Source organism: Pinus tabuliformis, chromosome 3_1 (assembly GCF_031772625.1).
Source record: "Pinus tabuliformis cultivar Carrire ecotype Pingquan chromosome 3_1, CPIR1, whole genome shotgun sequence".
Taxonomy (NCBI): Eukaryota; Viridiplantae; Streptophyta; class Pinopsida; order Pinales; family Pinaceae; genus Pinus; species Pinus tabuliformis.
In genome coordinates, this window is record NC_142301.1 from 720,301,223 (window position 1) to 720,316,051 (window position 14,829).

At 39.3% G+C, this 14,829-nt stretch overlaps 1 long non-coding RNA gene across 3 annotated transcripts in view; it reads right to left on the minus strand.

The window, feature by feature from the left end:
* Positions 1–2,500: 2,500 nt before the first annotated feature.
* LOC149189313 (uncharacterized) overlaps positions 2,501–14,829 on the minus strand; it is a 134,639-nt gene continuing 122,310 nt past the window's right edge. For all 3 annotated transcript variants that reach the window (XR_016256345.1, XR_016256352.1, XR_016256349.1), the window contains exon 3: positions 2,501–2,902. This is a non-coding gene — a long non-coding RNA (uncharacterized LOC149189313). The remainder of the gene's footprint in view (positions 2,903–14,829) is intronic.

A 14,829-nucleotide genomic window follows, 5' to 3' on the forward strand; every position in this document is an offset into this window, starting at 1 on the left:
ATCCAGAAAAACAAATAAACACCTTAAGTGCGTAAGGAATGCATAGTAATTTTCATTCTTTTTCTCAGTGACATGAAAAATCCTATGAGAATTACATTGTAGTCACTCCCATAACACCTCCAGCTAGTGACTAGGATTTCACCCCATAAAAGTTCCAGCCAGTGTCTGGGACTTTCAGTCACTCCCACAATGCCATCATGCAAGCAACTGGGGTAGAGGATGACCAAAAACAACTTTCCTTTGCTCAGAGTCTAACCAAACTTCTTACATATCTTTACAATCATCATTATGTCCTCAGTAAGCCACCGTAACCTCTGCAACACTTTAGCAAACCACTTCCACATCAATAACATCATCAAAAGCCAAACTAGGTTGACTTGAATGCACACGAGCCATCGAATTTCTCCAAAAATCCTCCAACACCTACATAAAATTCAAATCACCAATGATAGTTCCTACACCTAAGAATACAGGTTAAAAAAGTTGCATGGAGACACCAAGTACCATAAGCATAGGTTGACAATCTCCAATTACTTTCAACTAGGTGTAGCAGCTCCACAACTTGCCAAGGCATCCACAAAAAATCCAAATACATGCACTAACATATTCAACCATTGGTCGAAGGTATGCAACCAATGCACAAGTCAAGTACCATCTGACTAGCATATACAACCAATCATCAAGACTAATACCTGTAGCAACCAACCATGTGCATAAACAAGTCTCTACATTACATTCTACCATGTTGACAACAATTCCAACCAACACCTCCCCAATGCTACTAGGCTGTCATCAATGCCAACCAACAACTAAGCCACAATGCTAACAATATCCCCCTTAGGCATTAATGGCAAACCCATATGAACCACCCAACTATCCTCTAAAAGAATCCTCACTGACTCCCCCTTTCACATCAATGCAAAAGGGTTGAGCTCATCCAAGTAACCATAGATGAATAGAAAAGACTCCCCCTAGACACTAGTTGGGTTAGATCATAATGCAACAACAAATAACAACACTCCTCATGTTAGCATGACAAAAAAAAAAAAAGCTTATCAACAATAACTCTCTCACTCTCCTAAAGTAACAACAAAAAACTCTCCATGAACACCACTCTCAACTAGCAATGACAATACTCACCTGAATAGTAGCATGAGAAACAACAACAACATACCATGAGCAGTAGCACTCTCTCCATCAACAACATAGCATAACCATTGAAAACATTAGTATAATATGAGCAGCAACACATCATAAGTAGCAACAAGAAAAACATCACTCAACTCAACAACAACAAATAGATATATCATAGCATAAAAAACAAACCATATCTAATCAACAACAAAACACTAGACATTCCCCCCCCGAGCATCATTATCATCCTATAACCAATTCCTTCTAGTTGAAGGCTACAAATCAAGGATCAAGGGATTGACTACATAATATAATTGATATAGGATACATGACCAAAAAAACACCCATCAACCTGCATGAATAGTTTGTTCATCCCTCATCAATAGATACTAGAAACCAAAACTCTCTCTCCAACATGACCATGACCAATGATATGCAATACACTATAGTACATTATTTTATAATTAGATACAAGGATACAAAATGACCATGACATGATATACGACAACACAAAGGTGGTTGCAACAACTCATGACAACATCAAATTGACATGACTCATAACTTTCCAAACACTAACTCATGACAACATGAACTCAAATAATTGAACTCTTGATTGCATGGCTTCATAAATATGATATACGAATAGAACTAATGAATTACAATATGAAACATGTGGTTGTTACATAATACTCAAAATTTTCAAAATATGACCAAAACTCATGCCTCTCCAAGACATACCCAAACAAGCTCCTTAACCAACACTACAAACATTTAGGTCAATCAACAAGATGATGAATAATCATGAACATATAAATATCATCATGCATACAAACATCCATGTGAGCAAGATATATCCATCTATACCAAGGCACCATCTTCTAGCAACAAATGAAGTGATGGGAGGAGTAACCAATCATCATGAGATATGAAATAATGAACAGAAGTAACATATACCCATGAACATCAACTGAGAAACATAAAACTCTAATTTGTAGCAGGAGCATAAACATAGGTCATGAAATTACAACAAAAACATATGACCATCATTTCATATCATCCATAAGGCATGAAGCAACGCAACTATATGATAACAATAATAAACATGTCAAAAATATGTGCACAATTTATAACAAGAGGCAACCATCCACTCAAGGTAGCATAAATCAAATCAACACATTTCACACCATAAGATAAGTCTCAAAATATTATGGAGAGAACCATGGCTCCATGAAACAATAAATTTAATTAGAAAAACCTCCAACTAGTACCATCATGAGCAACAAAAAATAATCTTCAAATTGGAGCAGCACTAAACTTGTAACAAAAATGAACCATAAAGAGATCTACTAAATGCCACATAAGCCAAGTATTAACCAATGTCCTTAATGGTGACAATGAACATAGGTGAGAGATCATGTGACCAATGAACCAATATATGATGGCAATAACATCACGCCATTTGTAACAAAATCCAACAGTAGTAGAAAATCCAAAGGCATGCATGTGGAGCATAGACACTAGCAACATAGTTGTATCAAAATTATCTCATCTACAAACGTACCATGGATTCTAATCACTAGAACTAATTCATGTTGAACTTTCCCACTAACAACGTACAAAACTTGTTCATATAAAGGAAAATTTTCATGAATGCTCAAAACAACCATTAGTCTACAGATAATCAACTGCATGCTAACGAGTACAAGACTATGGGGAATCATATAAGCCATACAAACTCAAAATAGTTCTACTCAACCTCTAATAGCTCCTGCAATGGCCAATGTTATATAAATGTATAATCATGAGAAACATATCAACTTCCTCTAAACAATCTCATCGATCATGATTCCATCAATAAACCACTGGAAATTAAAAACATGTGAGATGCTCTCCCTACACATGTGTCATCTCTAAATAATCTCCTGTAATAATAACTACCAGTGCTACAAAATCATGGAAGTCATCTGCAACATAATTATCATTGAAATTCTCTAATATGGCATCACTTTAATGATCTACATGAAATCCATAATGCAACTATATTCTCCCCTTGAGACCATGCAGGTTTCTATATCTCTTTCTTGTAGGAATTTCTTGGCCGCAAAAACTATGTCGAGAAATCAAGTGGAATAATCTTTTGGTTCAAGCTTGCCCTTGAACCAGAGGGGGATCCCTCAAAAGTTACGAGGCCTTTTTTAACACTGCTCACTCTCATTAGACAACAACCTATGCAGCACAATGACTAGATTTATGATCGATTTTGGATGGTTGTTGATGATTGTCCAATCTTTGTGCATGAATGAATCCCTCTCTTGTAGAGTCCTTGGTCAAAGTGCCAACATCCAATTTGAAAAAATAACACGATTTTTAAAGAATTTGACTGAAGAATAGAAGATAATTCATGGCAATTAAGTAGCCATACTGAATACTTAATCAACTAGACATTGGATACCTATAGAATATTTCTACAGCCAAACAAAACACATTCAAGAGATGATAGAAGGAAATAATTAACAGATGTAGAGGAATTAACTAAGATAGACAATTCAGAAACTTAATCGCTTTAAATGATTATAAATTTGCAGGGGATTTTAGAGAGATTGACACTCAATCTATTCTTACCCAAATCTCTTATAGTACTTTGAACATTTGCATAAATAAGATATGAAAGTACTGGAAAAAAACAGGAAAAACAATTTCTGCCAAGAACTGGAGCTAGAGTACTTCAATTGGGAATTCTGTAATAAAAGTTTTACAAATAGATAGGGTTTTGGAATCAAAATCCAACCTTTTTACATTCAAAACTTAAGAATATATAGAGTATTACAATCAACAAACTGTTCTAACTTTTAGGAACAAAAAACTAAGTTCTAGGAGTCAAAATCAATAAAATCCCCAAAAATAAATCAAATCTGGAACAAGCTGTAATGTGTCTCGAACTGTTGGTTCAGATGCCTTTCAAAACTGATGATATTTTTGTTGCTCACATGAAACTTGGGAATGAAATATTTAACAATTAATACACTCTACCAGATGTCTTATTTAGAAATACCCAAGCTGTCAATTGGAATGTTGATTTATTGCCTGACATTCTGGGACCTCTACTACTAGGTGTTCAACTATTTTCTTATTAGCTTCTTGAGAATTTGACCTTAAATCTGAAACCGTTTTACTGATGCTAGTCCTCTGCCTTGGAATTTGGAAGCTACTCCTTTGATTGTTGATATTCATCCTAAAAATATGAACTATTCACGTTAAACCCCTTTTTATTAGCTGCATTTTCCAAAGACAAGCAACTTCCTCAAAACCATAATTTCCATTAGCATTTTCATCAAAGTCTTTAGATCTTGTGGTTTCCATTTGAATATTTGTGTTGTCTCCTGTTTGTATTTTGGCATGCTTCAACATCTTTTCTTGTCTTCTTCGCTGCTATATTTTCTCTCACTACATCATTTGCACTGCTTGGACTAAAATCACCAGTTCTGCTATCACCAGAAATTTTCTCATCATTTGTGGTATCTTTCTCACCAAAATGAGTCATAAAATCTTCCTCCATGTAATTGACTAGATGATGTGAAGTGCATTCATCATCTGTACAATACTTTTCTTTATAATTTCTCAATGTATGTGTTATAATGTTATAATCACCATCATCACGTGAATCTGCACAGTAAGTTGGCCAGTGACCTCTAAATCTTTTATCCTCCTATCATTATTTTTCCCTTGTCTGTCTTCTATCACCAGTGATAATCTTCACTACATAGCTAGATGTAGTAGAGAACAATAGTAATCTCAATCCTCTTCAAGAATTTGCATGGGAATTTTGCTTGTTTTCATTGGATCTTTAGTTGCAGATTTCTTGTAGCCAAAGTAGCTTCCAATAATAACCAAGGGCACGGAAATTCCAAACCATAAAAGACCATAAAAAAACATAGTCCCAAAAGCTACAACACCAAAAAATTTCTCATCCCAAATCAATGCATTCAGTACAAAGAAAATGCAGAAAATGATTCGAGGAAACATGAAAGCAGTCTTTAGTGTGTTTTTCTTCCATTCTGCACCCTTGAACATTTTATATTACTGGATAGAATAATAGCCAACGAACAAACCCATGAACACTCACAATAAAACCATAACTATCATCAACCTCACCACGGTTGGAAGTAGAAAGGAAACCAAGCATAGAAAATAACATTGTAACAAGTGTTATTGCAAAAAAAACTGAACACTTGTTCCCAGATGTACACAAGCAAGATCGAATGGGTTGATGATGAAATTTAGGCTGAAACAACTCCTTAGATGGAGCTTTTTTCACTTTTCTATTGGTAGGCTTAAAACTATCATTGAGATATTCACTTGTCACATAGGCTGTTGTAATTTATATGTCCAATTTTGGTAGTTCGAATTTTTGTTCCAAAGAGACTGTAAACTTTCCTTGCATTTCTAGACAAATATTGAACCAAATTCATCACGTCTTCCTTCTCAGTTGGTGTTGTAGTTATGGTCAACATATATGATCCTCCATACCTTGCCTTAAGCTCTTCATAGTTTCCAATACATCATAAAATCCCGAATTTGTTGAATCCGTTCATATTTTGATAGTGCATTTCTTCCATTACGAAATCTGGATGTATACCTTTCATAAATATGATGAAATCTACCAAAACACTCAGAATTTGCCAGATATTCTGGTGATGCAACTAACTAACACCATTCTACACAAAAGCCATGTTCCCATTTTTTAAAATCCGCCTTCATTTGCCTAGAATCTGTGCCTGAAGTTCACTGTGTGAAAATGCCCACAAAATTTTGACCCAAGTCTATCACACAGTTGTAGAATCTTTGTGCAATTTGGATCAAAACCACTACATCATTTCATTAATTTACCATTCAAAAATTTTGGGACCCTTGCAATATCCTCATAACTGAACTCCTGTTTTTAATGGCATTGAAGCAAAATATTAAGTTCTCAGCAAATTTTGACATTATTTAACACCCAAAGAAAGGATATTATCAACATAATTACAAAACCACGGGAAATGATGGTCTCTTCATAATAAAATAACAACTGAAGCTTTTCCACAACTATTGTTAGCATTTTATCCAGTCTTAAAAAAAATTCTTTCTCGACTTCTTGAAACAACAAGAGTATATGGTCTGATTTCTCTACAATCATAGTATGAGAAAAAAACACAACAACCCTTTGCATTGTAGCAACTATAGACTTAGCCACTGAGTTATCCTTTGAAACAATTCTCATTCCCATTGAGAATATGAGATGCCCTATATCTAGGACATTGCCACCTAAAAACAATTGTTACCACCCATCAACTTACTTGGTATAATTAATCCCTGCATTATCACTCAAACTATAATGGGATTTCGAGGGTGGGGTCGCACATTGTAAATGGTTTTTGTGAGGGGGTTGCAAAAATTCACCAAATAATGTCAGGTATGCTAGGATAGTTTTCTCAAAACAAGATCTCGAGGACCCCAATAGTTAAGCTTCAGTAAGCACGGGGGGACACAATTAAACTTGATTTGTTGATCTCTGACCACCCATGTCCTCTTGTTGGCTTGTGGGGGCCTGATCCAGGTTCAACATTAGTAAGCCAAACAAATCCCTACACTACTGGCCCTTTCGGCATCATCCCACGGAGTGCGGACTGAAGTCTCACCTGAAGCAGTATGGGGGGATGCTGGAACCAAGTTTATGCAGCCTTGAGATGGTTGTGATGTCGATTTATTCCAACTATACTTGCCTTTCCACAAGTTGCTTCATGCTTTGTTCTACCCTTTAATACGTTTAAGAAATGTTACACTCAGCTTCCGTGTAGCCCTACCCATGGGCTAAAGTCGTTTCACACTACTAGGGCAACGAACAATGTAATTTACCAAACTACACTAAGTATCTTATCTTATTAATAGACCTTAGTTAGCTTCATGTAAACAGATGTTCTTATTTCTGTTCACTTAAACAATATGCATATCATATAAGCATTAGAAGTGAAATTCATACCCAATATAATAGATGGATAAACAGGAAATAAATATGTAGAATGATAGGAAGCTTCTCTTTATTAATTATTCTCGATGGTTACAGACTCGACTCGTGCTGCGCACTCAGCTGGAGGGGTCTGCGCACTCAACTACGGACTACTAAGCCTCTGCACACTCAGCTGCAGACTACTAAGCCTCTGCGCACTCAGTTGCAGAGCCTCTACCTATGCTACAACTCAAAACTTAGACTTACACTTCAGAGCTATCTCCCATACATCTTCATTGCTTAGACATTGTGTCTCTAACTACTTAGAGATTAGCTCTATTTATACAATCCCATGGTCCGTAAACCATGGGTATATCTTCTATAGATGACATTACATTATCAAAATAAAGGTTGACAACCATATGACTCTTTGACAACTACGTGCTCCGTGCCCACAAAATGCGGAGTATTTACATTGGAATTACAAAATTGGACAAAACTTTGGGCTCTAAGCCCCAAACCTGCTCTTGGGGGATCCCACGTCCAACAGGCCCCCAACATAAACATCATGGCTTTCCCTCAAGTCACTTTGTAGGCGCGGAGATCTTAGTGTGAAGACCTCCTAGATCTCTTTGTATCACTGCAACTTTGGCAACGCACTAAGCAACTGCCTGTTGAAATTCCTCCACGCATTGTTCAGTGACCGCTGCTACTAAAATGCTGCCCTGAATCCTCTACTGAGTTTCTTACAGTTGCATGAGCTTTGCTTCAATGGAGGCTGTAATTGTATAAGCCTCATCGATCCATGGTTGTAGGTGCACTCTTAAGATTTCTTCCTTATTCTGAGCCGCATCCACCTGTTCATTGAGTGCCTTTGCCTCCTGCATCCTTGTAAGCCTCTGTGTAAGGGAAACCATTTTCATAGTCCCTTTTACTTCGTCATACTTCTGTTGTAGCTCACACATCTCTATCTCTAGGTGCTCTACATTTGGGTCATCCATCAGGGTGATTAGGGCCCTGAATGACTGCTCGAATAGCTACATGTAGTCTACCACCGCGCTATCAACCGCCATTGTTGCTGCTGTAACAGCAGTGGTTCATTGTTCCCTAATTTTTGGTGGAGTTGAAGGCTAAGCCTTCAACTACAGTTCTATGATCTACAAGTTTAGCTCCAGCTAAGCCCTAGCTATCTCTGCTCTAGTGTCGTGCACCACTATGGCTAATTTGAGGACATGCACCTCCACCGGTTCTTCTACCTCAATATCCAACTTCGAGACCATCCAGCAGGCTTCCTCTACTACCTGCATTATCTGTTGATTCCACTTGAAAGCCTCATTGCGCTGCAGGCCCAACTGTTCAATGCTAATTTGCTGCTCACTCATCACCTACAGTGCGGTGAGTTCATCTTGTAAGAGGTAGAGTGTCTCCCGAGGGAGTGCAGCCATGTTCAACCCTACCACTCAAACTTCTCACTGTGGGTCTGTCGGCCTCCTTCTCTGTAGTAAGTGCCCCATTTGGTAGCACTATCATGTTGGTCACCCTCGCACACAACATTTCCTCGGCAGTTGAACTGCCAACTATGAGGCTGGTGGACACTGCACCAGCCTGTGGAGTGTGAACCTGCAACTCCTGCAAGTTTGCCCGAAGAGCCCCCAAAACTAGCTACTATTGTTCTTTAAATTGTTGGAGGGCCTCCATAGTGACATCCCTCACCGTTTTGCTGATATCATGTAAATCCCCCTCAGTGAGGGCGATTGGGTCGAATGATCTCTTTGATGCCTTTATTTTCTTTCGCGGCATTGTCTACTCTCGTGGTCACGGACGCTTGAGCTAGGTGGACGTCATCTGCAGGTTCATGCCACCTTGTTCTGTGTCTGTCTCTAGTTTCAGTGCATGTGACTTTATTCCTTCACACTCTTCCTCTCCTATTTTCTGCTATTGTTCGACCAACTTTGTAGTGTCACGCACTGCCTAGGCCTTAGCCATTGCTTCTTCTTTCCCGCGCTGCTCCGCTAGCTGTGTCATCTGAAGTTTTGTATCTTCCTTCTTGCGCTGTGTGGCAGACATCTTTGTTTCCACCGTGGAGCTAAGTAGAGCCCACCACTCCAGTGGCCAACACTCAAGGACTGCAAAAATTACATCGTTAGTCGCCAAGTATGGTAAATCATGCCATGTCTTTGTAGGGTCCTTTCACACCTTGATGAAGACATGGTGGAACTCTACTTTGAACTCTACAAATCTCTGCAAACTATTGTAGACTATGGGTGATAGCCCCGGCTTGCAATTTATCCCCATCTAGATGCTCATCTCCATGAGCACCCAAAATATCTTGCTTTCTCTAATCCATGTGCATCCTTGGTCGCCAATAATGAAGCGTACTTCCTTGCCTCTGGAAAGTTCAGTGCGACCAAAGGGAACTGGCTATCTGTGGGGAACTCCCATGCCACCAGTACAATCAACAACAGGAGCCATGCGTAATGAAACATTTTTCCCTGCTTCTATGCGTAACGACAGTTCGCAAGGAACTTGCCGCATAGATAGTTCACCTAGTTGAACTGGACTCCTTCTGCATATTGTGCCACTAGTGCAACTACTGGCATGGGCACCTCATCCAAGTGGCACTTCCACATCACCTTCCCTCCCAATATTTGTGTCACGACCTTGGCTACAGGGTTGTTGATGCTGCAGTTGGAATACCCTCACTTATTCTTCTCTAGTTTAAACTTATTTTTCATTTCTTTCATGAGAGCCAACTCGCTACCTTTTCTCTTTGAAATATTAGTTGGATCCTCCCCTGAGAAAGGTAGTCATGTAATCCAGTGAATCAGATGGTCTATGATGTGGATGGGCTCCTCCAGCCACAAGCACCCATCATGCACCAAGTAGAGCAGCTTCTTGATGACGAAAACAGTCACTGGGCGAAGTGGTAATACAACACCCAAAGCAGGTTTAGAAACCTGGCTTCCTCTACACCTTTGAGCCTTTTATGCAGCTAAAATTCAATCATTCTAGCTATCACGTCAATCTTCTGGTGCATTAGCTTTGCAGTTGGTAAATGCGGGAACTTCTTATGGTCTTTGAGGTCCCAATCTTCAAATTTCAACACGGGAATCCGCCCCAAGTTCTCTCCCTCAAAAATAATATCATCTTGGAGTAGTAGAGTCTATAGAGATCTCTTGCTCTCATCTATATCCTTCAACACCTTGGCTTTAGCCTTGCATGGAGGCACATATTTAGGTAACTGGGTAACAGGGTCTGCACCCTAGGTCCATCTCTACATCCTCCTCATCCACTAGGATTTCTTCAAACTCTTCCTCCTCATCGACATCTGGATTAATGGCTTTCCCTTTTCCTTCAATGTGAGCTTGGTCCTCAATGGATTTCTAGGCAAGACATGCTCCGAGATCATGGCCTGCTTATCCTTCTTGGGTCTCAGTGTTCGCGGTGATTTAGGGACCTCAACGATTATTTTGGAACTCTTTGGGGCTTCCACTTCCGCAATTTCTTGCGCGGCTTCCTTGGCTTTCACTACTCTTGTGTCCATGGATTCTTCGAGTGCTGATATAGCGCTACTCCACAGTTCTTTCAATGTCTTTGGTAGTTGCTCAAACAACGAATTCGCTTTTAGAGTCTCGAATAAGTCTTGGTTCATGAATACTTGAGCGCGCAACAACTCAGTTCTCAAAATGCCAAGTGTTGTTTGCTGGACAACCACTTGTAATTTATAGTGCCTTTTGAATTTGAATTCGACTGTACCCCCAACATTCGGTCCATTGATGCTAGATTGGTGGTAGATTTTCAAGAATCTAGCCCATAAAGTTCGCCTTAAATGCCTATCGCTCACTCCATTTGGCCTGAAACCAACCATCAAATCATGAATAGTGACTTTAACAGTCACTTTCCGGCAGACCTACGCGTCAGCGCAGCTGTCTTCGCATTGTCGCAGACCCTGTGAAACTTCGCTACTATGCATAATCCTAACATCACGAAGCTCCCAGGTAGTGTAGTTTATAGCCCTGTGCCTCCTTTCAGCTGCCTAGAGTGCTAATACTGTGCTACTTCCATATAGTCACATCGTCAGATCGTCGGTGTATGGCTTCAAGCGACTACTGTTCACCTTTCGTGGGAAGGGTTCTCCATTTACCTTGACCAACAGTACCATGCCTCCATCGGTAATCTGTTTAATAATATACAACCCTAACCAGTGAATCCTGAACATCCCTAGGAATTTATCGAACTTACTATCATACAACAAAACTAGATTGTTTACCTTGAATGTGTGTAGCTTAATGTGTCAGTCGTTCCATGCCTTTTCACACTACCTTTTGACTTGCTGGTGAAATCCAACCAAAAATCGTTCTTCTTCAAGCTCCTTCAACTGCACAAGCCTTCCATCACACCTGTGAGCGCTGCTATGTGCATACTAGGCACAATGTGTTCCATAGGCATTACAGCTTCCACTCCATAGAAAAGCCTAAAAGGTGTCTGTCCCGTCAGTTTCTTGCATGTTGTCTGATAAGCCCATAACACTGCAGGTATGTGTAGATCCCAATCACTTTGTTGCGCATTTCATACCTTGGTCAGCATGTTTTAAAGCACTTTTTTGAACAACTCCATTGTCCCATTAGCCTGTGGGTGATAAGGTGTGCTCTTTTGATGATACACCTGAAACTCTTCCATTAGTGCAATGATCACCTCATTCAGAAAGTGTGTATTGTGATGGCTCATCAAGATCTTCAGACATCCCAATCGTGTTAGTACATGTTCAAATAGAAACTTTGCGGCAATTACGCCCGTGCAATCCTTCACCAGCTGCACTTTTGCCCAACGAGTCAAATACTCCATTGAAGTGATAATATACCTCACGCCTGTTTTTCCATGAGGTTTAATGGGTCCTACAAAATCTATTGCCCATTTTTCAAAAAGTTGCAATGCCATTTGTTGATTCAAAGGCATTTCATCCCTCCATGATGGCTTGCCTGTTCCTTAACATACATCACATGCCTTGCAATATTGTTTTGAATCATGATGAAGGGTTGGCCACCACAACCTTGCGCATAGAATATTTTGCACGGTTGCTCTTCCTACATAATTTGATCTCACGGCACCCCATGAGCGTCTGTGAGGATTCTGCTTCGTTCAAACTCATGTACATACCTTCACAGTATTTCATCATTCCCCATCTTGTATAGATGCCTAGCAATGACAGAGAAATCTATCGTGTGCACCACTAATTCCTTCTTTTGTTGGATAGAATATCCCTCCAAGATAGTTCCAATTTTTAGAAAGTGTATTATATCTTCAAGATGTCCATCCGTGATGCACATAGCAAAGAGTTGCACATCAGGTAATCCGTCCTCCAAACTAGTAAGCTCCTCCCCTATCTCGATGCATGACAAGTGATCTGGTCCTGTGTTCAATTGTCCAGCCTTCACAACAACTTCGAAGTCATGCTCCTAGAACAATAGGAGCCATCTAAAAATTCACGCCCCCAACACAGGCTTATTCACCAGGTACTTTAGCACGAAGTGATTTGTATACATCTTAAAGTGGCCTCCTAGCAAGTAGTGTTGATACTTCTGGAGCATATATACCATAGCTAGTCCCTCGCGCAGTGGTGGAATAGTTCTTCTCTGCTTTGGATAATCTACGGCTTGTGAATGTGATAGGGTGATCCAACCCTTCTCCACCATCCCGTGTTAGTATTGCCACTAACACTATACACGAAGCATCGACATGTAAATGAAACTCTTTCTTCCAGTTCAAGAAGACAAGAATCAACACTATAACCATGTTTTCTTTCAATATATCCAGGCTTTTCTTACAGTCATCATTCCAGTAGAATGTGACATCCTTATTCAACAATTTTTCCATCAACGTAGTGATCTGGGCATAACCTTTGATAAAATTTCTATAATATCCCGTATGTCCCAGAGTAGTGCGCAATTGTTTCACACTTCTCAGCACTTCCAAGCTTAGAATCATCGCAATCTTCACGAGGTCTACCATCAACTCTTGTTTGAAAACCACATGCCCCAATAGGTTCCCAAAAGGAGTGAGAAATAGATGCTTCCTGAGGTTGAGCGTGATTTGGTATCTTCGACAGGTGTCCAGCATCAAGCACAAGCTCACTACATGGTGCTTAACTAGCCCAAATACAATCTAGTCATCAAAATAGACCTCCAATAACTTATGAATATATTCCTTAAACGCCACAACAACCACGCGTGAAAAGATAGCAGGTGGATTCTTCAATCCAAACGAAATGACAGTATAATGAAAGCAACTCCACTCAGTTGTGAAGGTTGTCTTGCTCCTATCCTCCGACGCGATTTTGATCTGGTGGTTGTTGAAAATGCAACAAGATGATGGAGCTTAGTGGAAAGGAGTCGTCTTCACTAAGTGGGCCCGCAGGCTATTTTAGTCGCAAAGTCTATTTTTAGACGTATGGATCATGGTCTATGAGTTGCAGCATGCTATTTGTGGATGATTGGTCATGTTGGTAAAAATAGATGGACTTCTATTTTTACGCATATGGGTGGAGTCTATTTTTAGACTGCCAGGCTAAAAATACAACAATCGAATATTATTAGCTCTTAATAATATTTGGACTATAAACATTATCTTATCCTCTTGGAGCACTTCAGTTCGAGCTACGAATGTGGCACATGCAACTGCCACAAGGAAATACGCTTTTCTTATGGGTTAGTTGAGCTATTGCATGATGGACTTTAGTTAGAACTCAAGTGATTGAGTTTGGTGGAGTTGATTGAGGAGTTGATGGAGTTGTGTTTAGTTTGACTTAGTTGAACTAGTTGTATTTAGTCTAATTGCAGAATACACTAGTAATGAGTGATGTGAATTCATTGTTAATTAATTCACTAATTATTAACTCATAATTCAACTAAAGAATACATCAGTTAACTCAGTGCATGGACAGTTCAGTGGAGACAAGTGTTAGAGGTGAGTGAAAGGGTAAGACAACTGTCAGTTGTGACTATAGTTGTGCATGAGATCTTGCACAATCAATGGGATTGAGTAATGCCAATGAGGATTGCATGGTTCAGCAAAGGGAAATACGAGTTTGGATCAGACATTCTCATTATTCTCATGCAGGATTGCGCAGTGGAGGCATGCAAGCAGCAGAGGAGATTTGAACTTGTGATTGATTCAGATCTGAGCTAGTTTGTGTGTAGCAGGTGGAGATAGTACTGATTACTTGTGACGAGTATTGTACTCTGTATTTTTACATGTTCTCAATCAATATAATATACAGATAGTGTGGGGTTTTCAGCTGTATGCTTTCCTCGGGTTACATATTTTGTTAATGTGTGCATGCGATTGATGTTTCATTGTTTTTAATTCTGCAAAATTGATGATCAACGTAGAGGAGGTTATGTATTATGCATGTATTCTGAAATAGTGTATAATTGGGATAATCTCTGTGAATAAGTGTCATATTATTCAAAATTTCTACATGGTATCGGAGTAGAGTTGATCATCAGATCTATTATTCAGAAAGTGTTTACATTTTATTTCTTTAGGCAGAGTCTATAATCGGGCCAGTTAGCCTCTGGATTCATCCTTCTTTTGGAAGGTGAGATGTCTGGTAAAATCCCATACAGTCAATCTCTGTACAAGAAATACTTTGTTCTCACAAATTTTAGATCAGAAGCGATTCAGTTTTGAGCTGGTGGAATTCGAATTTG